This window comes from Neovison vison, chromosome 1 (assembly GCF_020171115.1).
Source record: "Neovison vison isolate M4711 chromosome 1, ASM_NN_V1, whole genome shotgun sequence".
NCBI lineage: Eukaryota > Metazoa > Chordata > Mammalia > Carnivora > Mustelidae > Neogale > Neogale vison.
The window spans coordinates 99,047,901-99,067,081 of NC_058091.1; the positions used below are offsets into that span (position 1 = coordinate 99,047,901).

The window sequence follows — 19,181 nt, forward strand, 5'->3', positions numbered from 1 at the left end:
CAGAAAGCACATTCTTTACAAGTGCACATGGAACATTCTCCAGAACAGATTACATATTAGCCCAGAAAACAAGCCTCAACAAATTCCAGAAGATCAAAGTCATCCCGTGCATCTTTTCTAACCACAAGGCTATGAAACTAGAAGTCAAGCACAAGAAAAAATCTGCAAAGACCACAAAGAGATGAAGGTTAAATAACATGCTACTTACTAAACAATGAATGAGTCAACCAGGAAATAAAAGAAGTAAAGTTCATGGAGATAAGTATGAAAATACAATGGTCCAAAACCTTTGCAATGCAGCAAAAATGGTTCTAAGAGCAAGGTTATAACAATACAAGCCAGTTACCCTCAAGAAGCAAGAAAAATCTCAAATAAACAACCTAACCTTATATCTAAAGGAGCTAGACAAAGAAGAACAAACAAAACACAAAACCATCAGAAGGAAGGAAATAATAAAGATTAGAGCAGAAATAAATCATATAGAAATGAAAAAACTCAACAGGACAGATGAAACCCGGAGCCAGTTCTTTGGAAAAATAGTGGTAAGACTGATAAACCTCTAACCAAATTTATCAAGGAAAAAAAAGAGAAAGGACTCAAATAAATAAAATCACAAATGAGAGAAGAGAAATAACAAAACCAACACACAGAAAAACAAGCAATTATAAGAAAATATTATGAAAAAGTAAATGCCAACAAATTGGACAACCTAGACAAAAATAAATTCCTAGAAATATATAAATTACCAGAAATGAAACAGGAAGAAAGAGAACATTTGAACAGAATGACAATTAGGAAAGAAATTGAATCAGTAACCAAAAAACTCCCAACATCAACAACACAAGAAATAACAGGTGTTGACAAGATATGGAGAAAAACCAACACTTGTGCATTGTTAGTGGGAATGCAAATTGGTATAGCCACTCTGGAAAAGAGTATGGAGTTTCATCAAAAAGTTAAAAATAGAACCATGATCTAGCAATTGCATAACCAGGTATTTAACCAAAGAATACAAAAATACGGTAACCTGGGTGGCTCAGTTATTAGGTGTCTGCCTTCGGCTCAGGGTCCTGGGATTAAGCCTGCATTGGGAACCCTGCTCTGCAGGAAGCCTGCTTTTCCCTCTCCCTCTGCTCTGTTCCCTCTCTCACTGTGTCTCTCTCTGTCAAATAAATAAATAAAATCTTTAAAAAAATACAAAAATACTAATTCAAAGGGATATATACGCACCCTGGTGTGTACAGCAGTGTTATCTACGATTGCCAAATTATGGAAACAGCCCGTATGTCCATAGACTAACGAATGGATAAAGAAGATCTGACATGCATACACACACACACACAAATATTACTTAGCTATAAACTTAAATCTTGATATCTGGAACAAAATGGATAAAATCTTGGTATCTGGAACAAAATGGATGGAGTAGAGAGTATACTAGTTAAGCAAAATAAGTCAGAGAAAGACAAATTCTGTATGATTTCACTCACATGTGGAATTTGACAGAGCACACAAGCAAAGGGAGAAAGAGACAAACCAATAAACAGACCTTAACTACAGAAAACAAATTGATGGTTATCAAAGGGAGGTAAGTGGGTTAAATAGGTGACAGGGATTAAAAGGTACACTTGTGATGAGCACTGGGTGATATATGGAATTGTTGAATCACTACACTGTGCACATGAAACTAATAGAACACTGTATGTTAACTAATGGGAATTAATATAAAAACTTTAAAAATAAAAAAAAAAGTTTCCCAAACAAAATATACAGACAGTAGTTTATTACCACTAAACCAGCCTTGTAAGAAATGTGAAAGAAGGGGTGCCTGGCTCAGTGGGTTAAAGCCTCTGCCTTTGGCTCAGGTCATGATCCCAGGGATTATGGGATCGAGCCCCACATCAGGTGCTCTGCTCAGCAGGGAGCCTGCTCCCTCCTCTCTCTCTGCCTGCTTGTGATCTCTGTCAAATAAATAAAATCTTAAAAAAAAAAAAAAAGAAATGTGAAAGAAGGGGCGCCTGGGTGGCTCAGTGGATTAAAGCCTCTGCTTTCAGCTCAGGTTATGATCCCAGGGTCCTAGGATTGAGCCCCACATGGGGCTCTCTGCTTGGTGGGGAGCCTGCTTCTTCCTCTCTCTCTGCCTGCTCCTCTGCCTACTTGTGATCTCTGTCAAATAAATATATAAAATCTTAAAAAAAAATGTGAAAGAAACTTCTTTAAGTGGGAAAAGAAATGTCCATTAAGACATAAGAGGGGGACCTGGGTGGCTTAGTCAGTTAAGCAGCTGCCTTCCACTCAGGTCATGATCCCAGGGTCCTGAGATCAAGCCCTGGTTGGGCTCCCTGTTCAGCAGGAAGACTGCTTCTCTCTCTCCCTCTGCCTGCCCTCTGCCTACTTATGCTTTCTCTCTCTCTGTCAAATAAATAAATAAATAAATAACTTCAAAAAAGATCAGAAAAACATGAACAAGAAGATGTAAAATATGATAGCATATACATAAAATTTGGAGAGGAGAGTGAAAAAGGGAAGAGAAAGGGAAAAATATTTCTTTCCTAATTAAAAAAATTTTTTTGAATATGTTTGAACTTAAATAACCAACAAATTAATATGAACGGTTATTTACTTAGGATGGTATATATGAACCTCATGGTAATGACAGACCCAAAACCTATGGTGCATACGCAAAAAATAAAGACAAAGCCAAACAAAACACTACAAATAATCACAAAAAGAGCAAGAGAAGATATACGAAAACAACCAGAAAACAAATTTTAAAAATGGCAATTACCACATATCTATCAATAATTACTTTAAATGTAAATGGCATAAATGCTACAATGAAAAGAGAGAGTGGTGGAATGAACAAAAAACCCCCAATGTCCATCTAATATGATGCCTATGAAAGACTTGTATCAGACCTAAAGACCCATATGGACCAAAAGGGAAAGGATGGAGAAACATTCACCATACAAATGGAAGTGACAAAAAAGCCATAGCAACATTTACATCACACATAATAGACTTAAAAATAAAAACTATAACAAGAGACAAAGGAGGATATTACATAAAGGAATCAATCCAACAAGAGGATATAACAATTGTAAATATCTACTCACCCAACACTGGAACACCTAAATACATGAAGCAAATATTAATGGACATTAAGAGAAAGTGACAGTAAGATGATAATAGTAGGGGACTTTAACACTCTACTTACATCAATGGATCATCCCAACAGCAAATTAATAAGGGAAGAGTGTCTCTGAATGGCACATTGGACCAGATGAACAGATACATACAGAACATTCTATCCAAAACCAACAGAATACACATTCTTTTCAAGTACACATGGAATATTCTCTAGAATAGATCACATAGTAGGCCATAAAATAAGCCTCAGCAAATTTAGAAGACTGAACTCATATGCATCTTTTCTGTCTACAATAGTATGAAACTAGAAATCAATCACAAGAAAAAAAAAACTGGGAAAAAACCACAAGCACAAGGAGACTAGACAACATGACACTAAAATTCCAAGGAGTCAGTGAAGCAATCAAAGAAGAAATTTAGGGGCGCCGGGGTGGCTCAGTGGGTTAAGCCGCTGCCTTCAGCTCAGGTCATGATCTCAGGGTCCTGGGATCGAGTCCCGCATAGGGCTCTCTGCTCGGCAGGGAGCCTGCTTCCTCCTCTCTCTCTCTGCCTGCCTCTCTGCCTACTTGTGATCTCTCTCTGTCAAATAAATAAGTAAAATCTTTAAAAACAAAAAAACAAAGAAGAAATTAAAAAAAAGATACACGGTGACAAATGGAAATGAAAATGTATAGTCCAAAACCTCTGGGACACAAAGAAAGCAGTTCTGAGAGAAGTATACAGTAATACTGAACTATCTCAAGGAACAAGATAAATCTTAAACAATCTAACCATATGCCTAAAGGTCCTAGGAAAAGAAGAACAAACAAACATCAAGGTAAGTAGAAGAAAGGAAATAATAAAGATTAGAGCTGAAATAAATAACGTACATACTAAAAAAAAAAAAACAATACAAAAGACAAAATTGACCAATCCTTAGCCAGACCAAACAAAAAAGAGAACAGACCCAAAATGAAACAAGATGGGATTGGGAGGAAGACAAACCAGAAGAGACTCTTAATCTCACAAAACAAACTAAGGGTTGCTGGGGCAGTGGTAGGATAGGTTGGGTTATGGACATTGGGGACGGTATGTGCTATGGTGAGTGCTGTGAAGTTTGTAAGCCTGATGATTCACAGACCTGTACCCCTGGGGCAAATAAACATTACATGTTAATAAAAATAATTTTTTGAAAAAGAGAACAGACCCAGATAAAAATCAGAAATGAGAGAGGAAAAGTAATAATCAACTCCAAAAAAATACAAAGGATTATGAGAATATTATGAAAAATTATATGCCAACAAACTGGACAACCTAGAAAATATACAATCCTAGAAACATACAATCTTCCAAAACTAAACCAAGAATAAAAAATCTGAGTAGACCAACTTCAAGTAACAAAACTGAATCAGTAATCAAAAAACTACCAAAAGGGGCACCTGGGGGGGCTCATATGTTGAGTGTCTTCCTTCAGTTAGGGTCATGATCCCAGGGTCCTGGGGTTCCCCAGGTTCCCCACTAAGTGGGAAGCCTGCTTTTCCCTCTGCCCTTCCCCTGCTTGTGTTCTCTCTCTGTGTCTCTCCCTGTCGAATAAATAAATAAAATCTTAAAAAAAAGAAGAAACTACCAAAAAATAAAGTCCAGGAATAGATGGATTCACAAATGAATTCTACCAGATATTTATAGAAGAGTTAATACCTATTCTTCTCAAACTATTCAGAGGGGAAAAAATAAAAGAGGAAGGAAAGCTCCCAAATACCTTCTACAAGGACATTATTACCCTGATACCAAAACCAGACAAAGACATCAACACAAAAAGCACCGCCCCCACACACAAACACTCATACTACAGACCAATATCTCTGATGGACATAGATACAAAAATCCTCAACAAAATATTAGGAAGGGGCACCTGGATGGATCAGTCAGTTAAGTGGCTGCCTTTGGCTCAGGTTCTGATCCCAGCTAGGGTACTGGGATTGAGCCCCACATCAGGTTCCCTGCTCCACAGGAAGCCTGCTTCTCCCTCTCCCACTCCCCCTGTTTGTGTTCCTTCTCTCACTGTTTCTCTCTCTGTCAAATAAATAAAATCTTTAAAAAAAATTAGGAAACCATATATAGCAATACATTAAAAAGATGATTCACCATGATCAGATGGGATTTATTCCTAGAATGCAAGATTGGTATAATATTTCCAAATCAATCAATGACATATACTATATCAACAAAATCAAGAATAAAAACCATATGCTCATCTCAACAGATGCAGAAAATGTATTTGACAAGATTCAAAATCCATTCACAATAACAATTCTCCAATAAGTGGGATCTGAGGGAACATATCTCAACCTAATAAAGGCCATACATGAAATACCCACAGCTAACATATCCTCAATGGAGGAAAACCGAGAGCTTTCTCTCTAAGATCAGGAACAAGACAAGGATACCCACTTTCACCATTTTTATTACATAGTACTAGAAGTCCTAGCCACAGCAATCAGATAAGAAAAAGAAATAAGAGACATCCATGTTGGTAAGCTGTCACTACTCAGATGACAGGATACTATACATAGAAAATCCTAAAGATTTCAGCAAACAAGACAAAACAAAACAAAACTACTAGAATTAAAAAACCTTAATAAAGTGGCAAGATACAAAACTAATGCAGAGAAATCAGTAGCATTTTTATACATTAACAAAATCACAGAGAGAAGTTTAAAAACACCATCATTTATAATTGCACCAGAAAGAATAAAATACCTAGGAATAAACTTACCCAAAGAGGTGAAAGATCTGTACTCTGAAAACTGTGAAACACTAATGAAAAAAAAATTGAAGACTACACAAACAAATGGAAATATATTCTATGCTCATGGATTGGAAAAATTAATACTGCCAAAGTGTTTACATTACTCAAAGCAATATACAGATCCAAGGCAATCTCTATCAAAATACCAACACTTCTTGCAAAACTAGAATAAATATTCTGAAAACTGGTATGGAACCATAGAAGATTTTGTATAGCCAAAGCACTCCTGAGAAAGAAGAACAAAGCTGGAGGCAGCACAACTCCAGATTTCAAGATATACTACAAAGCTGCAGTAACCAAAACAATATGATATGGCACAAAAATAAGACACAAAGATCAACAGAACAGGAGAGAGTCCTAGAAATAAACCTACAGATATATGGTAAATTAATCTATGACACAAAAGGCAAGAATATATAATGGGGAAAAAACAGTCTTTTCAATAAATAGTGCTTGGACAACTGGACAGCTACATGTAAAAAACAAAAAGAAGCTAGACAACTTTCACACTGCATACAAAAATAAACTCAAAATGGATTAGAGACCTAAAACAGAAATACCATATGAGCCAATAATTCCACTATTGGGCTTACCCAGGGAAAATGAGGAACACTTACTCAAAAAGATATACACAACCTATGTTTTTTGCAATATTATTTACAATAGGCAAGACATGAAAGCACCTTGGGGCACCTGGGTGGTTTAGCCAGTTAAGAGTCTGCCTTTGGCTTAGGTCATGATCCTGGAGTTCTGGGATTAAGCGCCACAGCGGGTTCCCCGCTCAGCAGGGAGTCTGCTTCTTCCTGTCCCTCTGCCCCTCCCCCTGCTCCTCTCTCTTGCTCTCTCATGATCTCAAATAAATAAGTAAATCTTTAAAAGAAAAAAAAAGACATGGAAGCAACCTAAGTATCCACCAATAGATGAATAGAAAGGAAAATGTGGTATATATACACAAAGGAATATTACAAAGCCATAAAAAGGATGAGATTGTGTCATTTGAGTCAACATGGGCAGTCCTAGAGGCTATTATGCTAAGTGAAATAAGTCAGACTGAGAAAGACAAAGACCATGATTCCACCCATATGTGGAATCTAAAAAACAAGATCTACAAAAAGCTAAATAAGAATTATAAATACATGGGTGCCTGGGTGGCTGAGTCAGTTAAGTGTCTGCTTTCAGAGCAGGTCATGATTCCGGGGTCCTGGAATAGAGCCCCACACTGGGCTCCCTGTTCAGCGGGGAGCTTGCTTCTCCCTCTCCCCACCCCCTGCTTGTGCTCTCTTTCACATCTCTCTCAAATAAATAAATAACCTTTTAAAAAGAAAAGAACCATAAATACAGAAAGCAAACAGTTGATAGCCAGGGCAGGAGAGAGGTGGGGGATGGGCAAAATGGGTGAAGGGAAGAGGGAGATTCAGACCTTGAGTTATGGAATGAGTAAATCACAGGAATAAAAAGCAGAGCATAAGGAATATAGTCAATTATAATAGTGATGTAATGGAACAGACTGTAGCTATAATTGCAATGAACATAGCGTATCATAAACTTGTGAAATCACTAAGCTGTACACCTGAAACTAATGTAACATTTTGTTTCAACCAAAAAAAAAAATTTTTTTAAAAAGCTGATGTACCAATACTAAGATCAGACAAAATGACTTTAAAACAAAGACAATAGCAAGAGACAAAGAAGGACACTGCATTATGATAAAGGAATTAATCTGACAAAAGAATACAGATTATTATGTACCCAGCATTGGAGCACCTAAATACATAAAGCAAATACTAGCAGCCATAAAGAGAGAAACTGACAGTAATACAATAATAGGGGACTTTAACGCTCCACTTACTTCAATGGATAGATCGCCCAGGCAGAAAATCAACAAGGAAACAGTGTCTTTGAATGGACACAGTAGACCAGATGGACTTAACAGATATATACACAACTTTCCATCCAAAATCAACAGAATACACATTCTTTGTAAGTATTCATGGAACATTCACTGGGAGAGGAATTATGTTAGGCCACAAAACAAGTCTCAATAAATTTAAGAAGACTGAAATCGTATCATGCATCTTTTTCTAACCACAGCTGTATGAATCAAAAGAAATCATTCACAAGAAAAGAAAGCACAAACATGTGGAGCCCAAAAAGCATGCTACTGAACAGCCAATGGGCAATAAAGAAATCAAAGAAGAATTTTTAAAATACCCAATGAAAAGTGAAAATGAAAACATAATGGTCCAAAATCTTTGGGACACAGTGAAAGCAGTTCTAAGAGGAAAATTTATTGCAAATACAAGCCTACCTCAAGAAACAAGAAAAATCTCAAATAAACAATTTAACCTTACACCTAAGGGACTAGGAAAGGGAGTACAAACAAAGCCCAAAGTTAGTAAAAGGAAGGAAATAATAAAGATTAGAGCAGAAATAAAGACTAAAAACAAACAAAGAAACAAAACCTGAAAACATAGAAAAGATCAATGAAACTAAGAACTGGTTCTTTGAAAAATAAACTAAAATTTAAGTCAGACCTTTAGCCTGACTCAAGGGAAAAAAAGGCAGGGGGAGGATACAAAATCTGAAATGAAACAGGGAAAGTAACAGCAACACCATAGAAATTCAAGGGATTACAGAGACTACTCTGAAAAATAATATGCCAACAAATTGAACAACTAGAAGAAATGGATAAATTCCTAGAAACATAATCTTCTATAATTCTAAATCAGGAAGAAATAAAAATTCAGAACAGACTGATTCCTAGTAATGAGACTGAATTGGTTAGCAAAATCTCCCAACAAACAAAAATCTGGGACCAGATGTATCCATAGGTGAATTTTACCAAACATTTAAAGGAGAGTGAATACCTATTCTCTTCAAACTATTGTGAGAGAGGATGGAAGAAAAACAGAAGGAAAGCTTCTAAATGGATTCTACGAGGCCAACATTACCCTGACACCAAATCCAGACTAAGACACTAAAAAAGAGTGAAAATCATAGGCCAATATTGCTGATGTATATAGATGCAAAAATCCTCAGCAAGATATTAGCAAACCACGTTCAACAATACATTAAAAATATCTTTCACAATGATCAACTGGGATGTATTCTGGGCATGCAAAGATAGTTGAATATTCACAAAATCAATCAACATGCTACACCACAGCAACAAAACCAAGGATGAAAATCCTAGGATCATCTCAGTAGATGCAGAAAAAGAATCTAACAAAATTCACTTCTGTTCATCATAAAAATTCTCAACAAAGTAAGTTTAGAGGGAACACCACCTCAACATAATAAAGGCCACATATAACAAACCCACAGCTAACATCATATTCAACAGTGAAAACTGAGAGCTTTACCTCTAAGACCAGGAACAAGACAAGGATTTTCACTCTCACTACTTTGAGCCATGGCAATCAGACAAGAAAAAGAAATGAGGCATCCAAATTGGCAAGGAAGAAGTAGAACTGTCACTATTTGCAGATGACACAATACTATACATAGAAAAACTATCAGAATGAATGAATTCAGTAACTTGCAGGATATAAAATTAATACACAGAAACTGGTTGTGTTTTAATACTCTAATAATGAAGTAGCAGAAGCAGAATTTATGAAAACAATTTCATTTACAATTATACCCCAAAGAATAAAATATCTAGGAATAAATTTAACCAAGGAGGTAAAAGACCTGTATTCTGAAAACCATAAAGCCCTGGTGAAAGAAACTGAAGATGATACAAACAAATGGAAAGACAGCCCATGCTAATGGATTGGAAGAGTTAATATTGTCAGAGTGTCCATAGCAGCCAAAGCAATCTACAGATTCAATGCAATCCCAATAAAAATACCAATGGCATTTTTCACAGAACCAAAGCAAACAGTCCTAAAATTCATATGGAATCACCAAAGACCCCAAATAGCCAAAGCGATCTTGAGAAAGAAGAACAAAGCTGAAAGTTTCACAACTCCAGATTTCAAGATATACTACAATGCTGTAGTGATCAAAACAATATTGAGCCTGCACAAAAGGAGACACACAGACCAGTGAAACAGAACACAGATCCCAGGGGAAAAAAAATGTTTTAATGGTCAATGAATCTACAAGAAAGGAGGCAAGAATATACAATGGGGGAAAAGACAGTCTTTTCAATAAATGGTGCTGGGAAAACTGGATAGCTACATGCAAAAGAATGAACCTGGACCACTTTCTCACAGCACACACAAAAATAAACTCAAAACTCATTAAAAACCGCAATGTGAGACATAAAACCATAAAAATCTTAGAAGAAAATAGGCAGTAATTTCTTTGATATTAGCTTTAGCAGTATTTTTCTAGATACGTCTCCTCAGACAAGGAGACCGAAAGCAAAAATAAACTATTGAAATTGCATTAAACTAAAAAGCTTTTGCACAGCAAAGGAATCCATCAATAAAACCAAAAGGCAACCCACTGAGTGGGACAAGAGCTATGCAAATGGTATATCCAATAAAAGGTTCATATCCAAAATATATAAAAAAGCTTCTACAACTCAGTACCAAAAAACCAAATCATCCAATTAGACAGTGAGCAGAGAACCTAAACAGAAATTTCCCCAAAGAAGACATACAAATGGCCAACAGACATAAGAAAACATGCTCAACATCACTCATCAGGGAAAAGCAAATCAAAACTACCACGGGATATCACTTCACACCATTCAGAATGGCTAGAATCAAAAGGACGAGAAATAATAAGTGTTGATGAGGATATGGAGAAAAAGGAACACTTGTGTACTTTTCGTGGGAATGTAAATTGGTGCTGCCACTGTGGAAAACAGTATGGAGTTTTATCAAAAAATTAAAGCTCAAAAATGTAAGATTCCACCACTGGGCATTTACCCAAAGAAAACAAAAACACAAATTCAAAAAGATACATGCACCTCTATGTTTACTGTAGTATTATCTACAGTAGCCAAGATATGGAACCAACCCAAGTGTCTGTTGATTTATGAATGCATAAAGAAATGGTGTGTATACACACACAGTGGAATACTACTCAGCCATTAAAAAGAATGGGCTCTTGCCATGTGCAACAACATGGATAAATGGAAGGTTATTAAGCTAAGTGAAACAAGTCAAACAGAGAAAAACAAACACCCTATGATTTCACTTATATGTGGAATCTAAAAAAACCCCAAATATATAAACAAACAAAAGGCAGGAAAAAACCCTAAAAATTACAGAGAATAGACGGATGGTTGTCAGAGGAGAAGTGGTAGGGGGATGTGCAAAGAGGGTGAAAGGCAGTGTGACGTATAGGTTTCCAGCTACGGAATGTCATGGGCATAAAATGTACAGCATGGGAAAGATACACAACGGTATTCTAGTAATATTGTATGGTGACAGACGGTAACTATTCTTGTGGTGAGCACAGCATAACAGACAGACTTGCAAAAATCACCTATGTTGCACACTGGAAACTAGTGTGAAATTGTATGCCAACTATACTTCAATTAAAATAATAACAATAATCCCTAGTAAGCACTGGGCACGTTCTATGGGCTTTTGATATTTTTGTTTATTGAAACAAACAAAAAAAAATGAAAGCATACCTTTGCCACTAGGTGACACTCTTGTCCCACCATTATTTTTGCTTTTATTTGTAGTCAAGTCTATGGGGAGCCATTTCTCACATTCACAAGAAAACAGAGCACTCCCAAATCCTGCAGATTGGCCTTCCAAGCTGCAAATGACAGGATCTAGGAATTAAGGTGTGCATCCAAACATGAAATGCCATCTTGATGTCAGAGCTCTGACTCCTGCCATGCGGAAGTCCCCAGTATGTCAGCCAAAGGAATCCCAGTTGTCTTGGCCCATTTTTATCTGGCCAGTTTATCTTGGCTGTTTGAGGAAACAGAATATCCTGTTTTGGAAGAATAGGAGAGGGATCCTGGGATGAATCATCTGGGGAAGCGGTGAGGGGAAGAAAGACAGGAAGGGGTAGTAGAGAGGCCAAGCTGTCCCCATTTCACAGGCAAATAGCTCAGTTTGGGACTACTTGGTATCTGGAGGCCTCCAGCCCCGCCTCCCATAGTCTATACCGCAGGACGCAAGATTTGGCTCTTCGCTATTAAATCCACTCAAGGCTCCCTGATCTCTACCTTGTTCTTGAGACTGCAGTAGACATTTGGTCGTGGAACGGAGATTCACAAAAGCGCGCAGGACCGCTCAAAAAGTGGAGACTGACGCCAGACACCCTGTGCGTGGGCACGCACGTGCGTGCCCGTGCACGCACGAACGCACGCACGCGCGGCCATGCACGCCCAGCCGACTGAAGGTGGATGGGGTGGAAATGTCCTCAGTGGCCTCCACTTCTCTCTCACAAAATGAAGTCTGTGTAGACTAACCTTTCCTCAAACACAGGAAATCCATCCATTTTATTGCGTGGAGGCCAAAGGAGCAGAAGTTGACGCCTGCTGCAAAAGCGAGGTGACCCTATCGTCCCTTTGTTGGCAAAATCAGAATATTTTTTAGTGGAAAGAGGAGTGTGTTTTCTCATCACACTGAGACAACAAGCACAAACTGGGCCTGTTAAACTGGATGAACTGGGATGAATGGTAACTCTAAATACAAGGCCACTGCCCTACAAACAGCTTTTAATCAGATTTAACTTGGAATCTAAGTTATTTGTCCTGGTCTGACTATTTCTCTTGCTCCTGACAGCAAAGAAGAAAATGGCTTTGGTCTTTCTTCGGTGGGTGTAGACTGACTCCCGGTGGACGCTGCTCATTGCCTTGGAAGGCTCGTCGTCGACTACCGTCAGCCAGCAGGGCCTGGTGCCAGCAATCACCAACAGCAGGAAAGTGTGCATCAGTATGCCAGTTCCTCCTTCCCTCCCCTCTGTTCCCTAGTGCAGTCTGATTTTCTGCTATATGGCTAGTTGCTGCAGGCCTGAACTCACAGTCCCAGATTGATGTGGTCTGTTGATGAGTGATACCTTCCCCTTGCCTCATGACTCACATTCCCTTGAGCTGTAGAGGCCAAGTTCCCCCTCCTGCCTTGATCCTTCTTCATTCCCATCTGTGAGGCACCTCCATGTGGCATAAAGACCACAGATTCAATCAAAGGACATGAGCTCAGAGCCTGACACATAGTAAATGCTCAATAAATGCAAGATGATTGCAAGTTCGACCATCATAGGAACCCTCGCAGTGGAGAGGAGGTCTGTGATCTTCTCTACTATCAGGGTGTCAGAGGAGGAGTTCCTTGCCTGTGTGCTCCCAATTCAAGCCTACTGTGGAAGAGGGGAGTACCATTCAGAGCATGTGATTAACACTGGGGCTTCTATAGATCTAGAGGCTCTCATCTGTACATCTTTCAAACCTTAAACATGATTCCTTTGGATCCTTTTGGATCCTTTGGAACTGAACAGGAAAGAAAGGACCTTCTTCCCCCAAACAGGAAGGAGTAATGCCTTCCCCTAACTCAGAACTTGAAGGGAGAAGAAAGTAGCAGAAAACAGTAAGACAACCCTGGACTTGGGAGTTAGAGACAGCTTTGGCTGTGAACTCCCACAGTTACTAGCACTAGTTATCTCACTTACCCCCTGGAGCCTTACTGTAAACTAGGGATGATGATGACCAGCTACCTGCAGGGTAGCTGTGATAACAAAAGACTACAGATGCTAAGCCCCAGCTAGTCAACAGCTCTCTATCTATGGAAACTATTACTGCATGGGATTCTCTAAAAGAACAGTACCACTCAGGTGGCTGGAGAAGATAGCTCCTAAAGTAGGAGCCCCCAGAAAGAAGATTGTAAAATCATGAATAATCTTGGTCATCTGGGTGGCTCAGTCAGTAAAGCGTCTGCCTTCAGCTCAGGTCATGATCCCAGGGTTCTGGGATCAAGTCCTACATTGGGCTCCTTGCTCAGTGGGGAGTCTGCTTCTCCCTCTGCCTCTGCTCCTCTCCTTCCCCTCCCCTCTGCTCCCTACTTGTGCGCTCAACTGAAACAATTAAAAAAAAAACAAACAAACCAAGAACAGGCTTCTCTCCTACTGAGACCATCATTAAGCAGACTTCTCTGAGTGTGAGGAGAGCTGCCCACATGGCTACCATGTTGCTTGGACCCTTAGGGTCAGCCACTATGGAGGAAGCACGCCACAGCCCTCGCCCTAATCCTTCTGGGACAGGCAATAATACTTGCCTTTTTGTCCTCCATTTTGCAAGGGCACAGCCTCCTGGAAAGCACCTGTGAACTTTCCAAACTTTTTGGCAAACGTTACTGAAAAGTAAAGACAACAGAGTCTGGCTTAGTTTGAAAAGATGTAGGTTCTAGACTCGCAACTTTCCTGTATAATTTCTTAAGAAATGTTGGTTTCAAAACTTATTTTTTTCCTGATTATAGAATGAATATACCCATTTTGGAACACAGAGAGAGGCGTGAAGAAGAAATTAGCATTTATCCATAAAGCTGCCACCAGAGAGAACCACTGTTTGCACGTGCTGGCCTCACATCTGCCATTCAGTAATGAGTACCCGGGTCACCCTTGTCTCTATGTTCTGTGGGACACAGGTATGCTGGGAAGATGTTCCTACTGTCTCCTTGCCAGTTTTTCACCCGGCAGGGTTTGGTATGGGGAGAATGAGGGGTACTAATTGTGGTTATCACAGTGGTGAGAAATGGGGGGATGGAAGGTGTGAGTATAGTGTGAGCTTAATGCTTTTCAACTCTAGATGTGGTAACACTAACTGTTGGCCTGGGGAATAATTTGGTGAAGATTATCCTGATGTTTCCGGGTAGGTAGTTAGGGGTTTCATCACCTAGAACCACAGTCCCTCACGTTTGAGAAATATCCTCTTTCAAAGCCTTGTTTTCTCATTTGTACAGTGGGGAGAACCTCTGTTTATACCAGATAAATTGTGTCAAATTCCCTGAAAACTAGAAATGAAAATTATTTCAAAGCCTACTTATTGAAGTTCCTGTGGCCGGGGCCTTTACACCTTAATCATGGGTTCTATCCTCTGCCAGACCATCTGGTAGGCAGCGACCATCTGGTTTACGTTGATGGGTGGGGATGATGGGGAAATACAGAAGGAGAAGAGCTTTGGGTCAATCAGAGGCTGAGATTAGCTCTATATCCTGATCACTGAAATAGTCCCTGGAATTCTCTCCTCAGCCCTGGGAAGACATGGTCAAGGGGACATTGCTGGAATGGGACAGACACCTCCAAAAAACAGGAGGTATACTAACCAGGAAATGAAGCGGTTTTACAGAAAGACTCCCCCTGTGCCATTGGTGGCTACAGAATTGAAACTACCTTCTCGGGATACCTGGGTGACTCAGTGGGTTTAAGTATCTGCCTTCAGCTCACATCATGATTCCAAGGTCCTGGAATCGAGCCCTACAACAGGCTCCCTGCCCAGTGGGAAATCTGCTTCTCCCCCTCCCTCTGCCCCTCATCCTGCTCAAGCTCTCATTCTTTCTTGCTCTCTCAAATAAATAAAACCGATGGGGGAAAAAAAAACAACTTTTAGTCATCCCAGTTATTGCCTGTCATAAAGGCCTGAGTTGGGGTTGGTCCTATGCGTGGGCAGAGGAACCAATCAGACTTGCTGCACTCAGGGGACTGGCTTGAGGGGTGACTGCCTTTCAGTGAGGAACAGAGAAGCAGGGTTGTCTCTCACTCATCAGCCACGTGGATTTGAACCCATTCCTCCCAGTTTTGTCTACCACTGGGGTTTTCAGACTTCTACTGTTGACACTTATGGCGGGATCATTCTTCCCTGTGTGTGGGAGGGGTAAGTTCCTGCCCATGTTGGCTATTTAGCAATAGCTCTCGGCCCTACCCAGTAGGTGCCAGTAGCAATCCCCCTCCCAGTTGTGACAGCCAAAAATTTCTCCAGACATTGCTAAATATTTCCGGAGGGAAAAATTACCCCTGTCGTCACCTCACTGAGAACCACTTGAGTTATCCTGAAGGAGAGAGAACTAAGTAGAAGTCCTGAGCAGTAGTTAGAGAGGTGGCTTCAGGGACAGCCTCTTTCTGGGGGGGTGGGGGGTCACACTCACTCCCCATCAAGGCCCAGCTAAAACTCAGCTCACATATCCTTAAATATATTACTTTAAGTTTGACCTTTGACTCCGGTTACAGTTCCTTCACTGTTGATCTCACCCAAACACTCAAGACTCTCTGAAACCTCTCTGTGCCCTGTTTTCCTTGGTTCTAGGAGAGTTTCCTGCATCTCTGGAGGGTAGGAATGGGATGTGAATCTTTCTGAGCTAAAATCAAGGTGCCTGCTGGATGGTGTTCCTTTTTGGAAGTTCTAGGGGAGAATCTATCTCCTTGCTTCTCCCAGTTTCTAGGGGCCATCCCCACTTCTTCTTTCAAGGTCCCCTTCCTCCTTTTTCCAAGCAGGTGGCAGGCATCGTCCTTAGCCACGCCTCCCTCGCTCTTGAACCACAGCTAGCAGAGTTTCTCAGCTTTTAAGGAGCCCTGGGATTAGACTGGGCCATCTGAATAACCCAGGCTAGTCTCTCCATCTCAAAGTCCTTACTTTAATCCCATCAGTTACAGGCCGTGTAAAGTTTTGTCACAGGTCCTAGGCATCAGGGGCCTTGTTCCGCTCACCACAGCTGTGCCAACTGCCTAGCCTCTACAAACATCAGTCCAGCTCGGTGTCTGCATTCTGAGGGGTGCAGGCTGTGAGCTCGGGGCTTCGGAAGGGGCTTCACTAGGTGCTTATCACGGTCGGCCCAATACCAGCTTGTTTAACACCAATGATTATACCAGGCAGCAAGGAGTCTGCCTCGAGGCTTTTCACCAGCCTCCTCCAGTCTCCTTGTTCTGGCTGTGCCAGAAATACAAGCCTCCAGGCCTGACTGCCTAAGAGGAGGGCATAAAGCTAGCGCGAGCGCCATCTTCAACTCCTTCTCTCCACCACCCATCATGGCCCAGAGGGCTCTGCGCCAACCCACAGAGCCTCCTGTTGGCCAACTCTGTGCAGAGAGGGTGTATCAGTACTCCAGCCACATCTGTGCGAGTCTCCCCGATGCCCCTGCTATTCTCTGCTCAGCACAAGACACCCAGGGCCGGGAACAGGCTTCTGAAAAGTGTAGAGAACCAGGAGAGAGCACACAGTGGCTCATTGAATCCTTGTAGCATCCCTGCGAAGTAGGCACCGCCACCACTTCTTACACCCAAGGACACCGAGGCAACAGTATTTTGTGACTTGCCATGGAGTGGGAGCCATGGGATTCTCAGCCAGGCAGGCGGGCTCCAAGCCAGTGCCCAGCCCCCAAGGCTACCATACCTCGTCCTTCAGGAGACCATCATGCTCTGCTGGGAGTGGGAGAGTGGTCTCCTACCTAAATATAGTTGCAATTTTTAAAAAAGCACAGAGAGGCACACCTGGGTGGCTCAGTTGTTAAGCATCTGCCTTCCGCTCAGGTCATGATCCTAGGGGCCTGGGATCCAGTCCCGCATCAGGATTCCTGCTCCCTGCCCAGCGGGGTGTCTGCTTCTCCCTCTGCTTCTCACCCTGCTCATGCTCTGTTTCACTCTCTCTCTCAAATAAGTCAATATAAAAATAAAAGAGCACAATGAGAGGCATTCACTCTGGCAGCGCATATGCTCAAATTGGAATGATAGATTTTCATAAGCCCTGCATGAGAATGACACTCAAATTCGTGAAGCATTCTTTTTTTTTTTTTTTTAAGGTAAAAGCCGAGAGGAGTCCCCTGTGCAACACAAAAATGCATGCCTGACCGCCTGACCAACGGACATGGCTTTAGGTTGGAAGCCCAAAGGCAAAGGTTTGTTCAGGTTCTTCTGTTTCCTGGCTGAGCGGCTTTAGGCAAATACCCCCCACCTCGGAGCTTCAGCCTCTTCACCCACAGATCAGGGCGGACGGTATCAACCCTGCGCTCACGAGTGTGGCAGATCAAAGGAGATAAGGGAGGTGAAATGATCTGGTGTAAGGTATTATGGTTTGAGCATGGGCTTCATACTGGCTGAGAGGGAATTTGGGACTGAGACCTTACCAGCCCCCACATCACACCACCAGGCAGCACCTGTTCCTTCGGCACAGAATACCAGCTTTCTTTTCATGCCCCGCTACCACCGAGGTGCTCGCTTGCTGGAACCTCTGCCAACTGTCCCTGGCAGGCATGCTGCCTCCATTCCTGCCCCTGCCCCACCCAAATGCTGCACCCTCCCCCACTAGGCTTTCTCATTAACTGTTAACCCCAAACTGCAACCTTCTATGGCCTGGGTCTGGAGGGTGCCGCAGATGAGCCGAGCCAGGTGGGACGGGTATGCAGAAACACCTGCTGCACCCTATGGAGCTCGTCTGAAAGGAACTCAGCTACTCCACTCCTGCAGATTCTTTGTGAGGCCAGATCTTCCTGTGTTTAAGAAGCTGGAGCATTGGACTCTCTGCTCAGTGGGGAGCCTGCTTCTCCCTCTCCTTCTGCCTCTGCTCCTGTGTGCTCTCTCTCTCGCTCACTCTGTCTCTCAAATAAATAAAACCTTTCGAAAAAGCAGGGGGATGGCTGGGTGGCTCAGTAGGTTAAGGAGAACCTAGAAATCTGGGTAGTTTGTGAAATGCACGTCCATATTTTTAAAAGTTGGCTCAAATGAAACACACACACACACACACACAAACATTAAACAGGCCAGACAAAAGCCATCTGCAGGGTAAAGCAATCAGCCATTTCTTACTTTGGTGTACAAGCTAAATCCAGAAACATTAACATAGTATTCTAGGCTCGGATTCAGCAATGACCTACTTTTCCAAACGTCTCTCTGCCCTTTCTTGGGCCTTTGGCTAGCCAAGAGGTGGTCTGGCTGGCTCCCTTGACACCCAAGTCACCTCTCTGCCCCACGCACCTCTGCTCTGCTGGCGCTGGAATTCCTTTCTCCCAGCTCCTCCAGCCCTACGTCAAGAGTTCTACTCCTCCTGGAGACCTTCCTGGAATTCTCCCCAGCCAAAGACTAATTCAGTAATTATATACAATCTGTTCCCCCTGGGCCTCTGGCACACTCTCAGAGGTTGTGTCTCACCTGTGCTCTACTTTCTCCCATATCCCACCATGCACCGCCCATCACAAGTCTTCGGAGAAAAGGTGGAATGTTATATCGCAAGCAACTTGTATGCAGAGTCCCCTCCCTAGCACCCAACCTGCCCTCACCCCCAAGCCCCAGGAAACTCCCTGTAGGTCCTAGCCGAATGTCTGGGCTTCTTGAAAGCTCCAGCTTT

General features: G+C 41.6%; 1 pseudogene; it reads left to right on the forward strand.

Annotated features, from left to right (window-relative positions):
* Positions 1 to 17,530: 17,530 nt before the first annotated feature.
* LOC122898255 lies at positions 17,531 to 17,630 on the forward strand (annotated as a pseudogene).
* Positions 17,631 to 19,181: the final 1,551 nt, after the last annotated feature.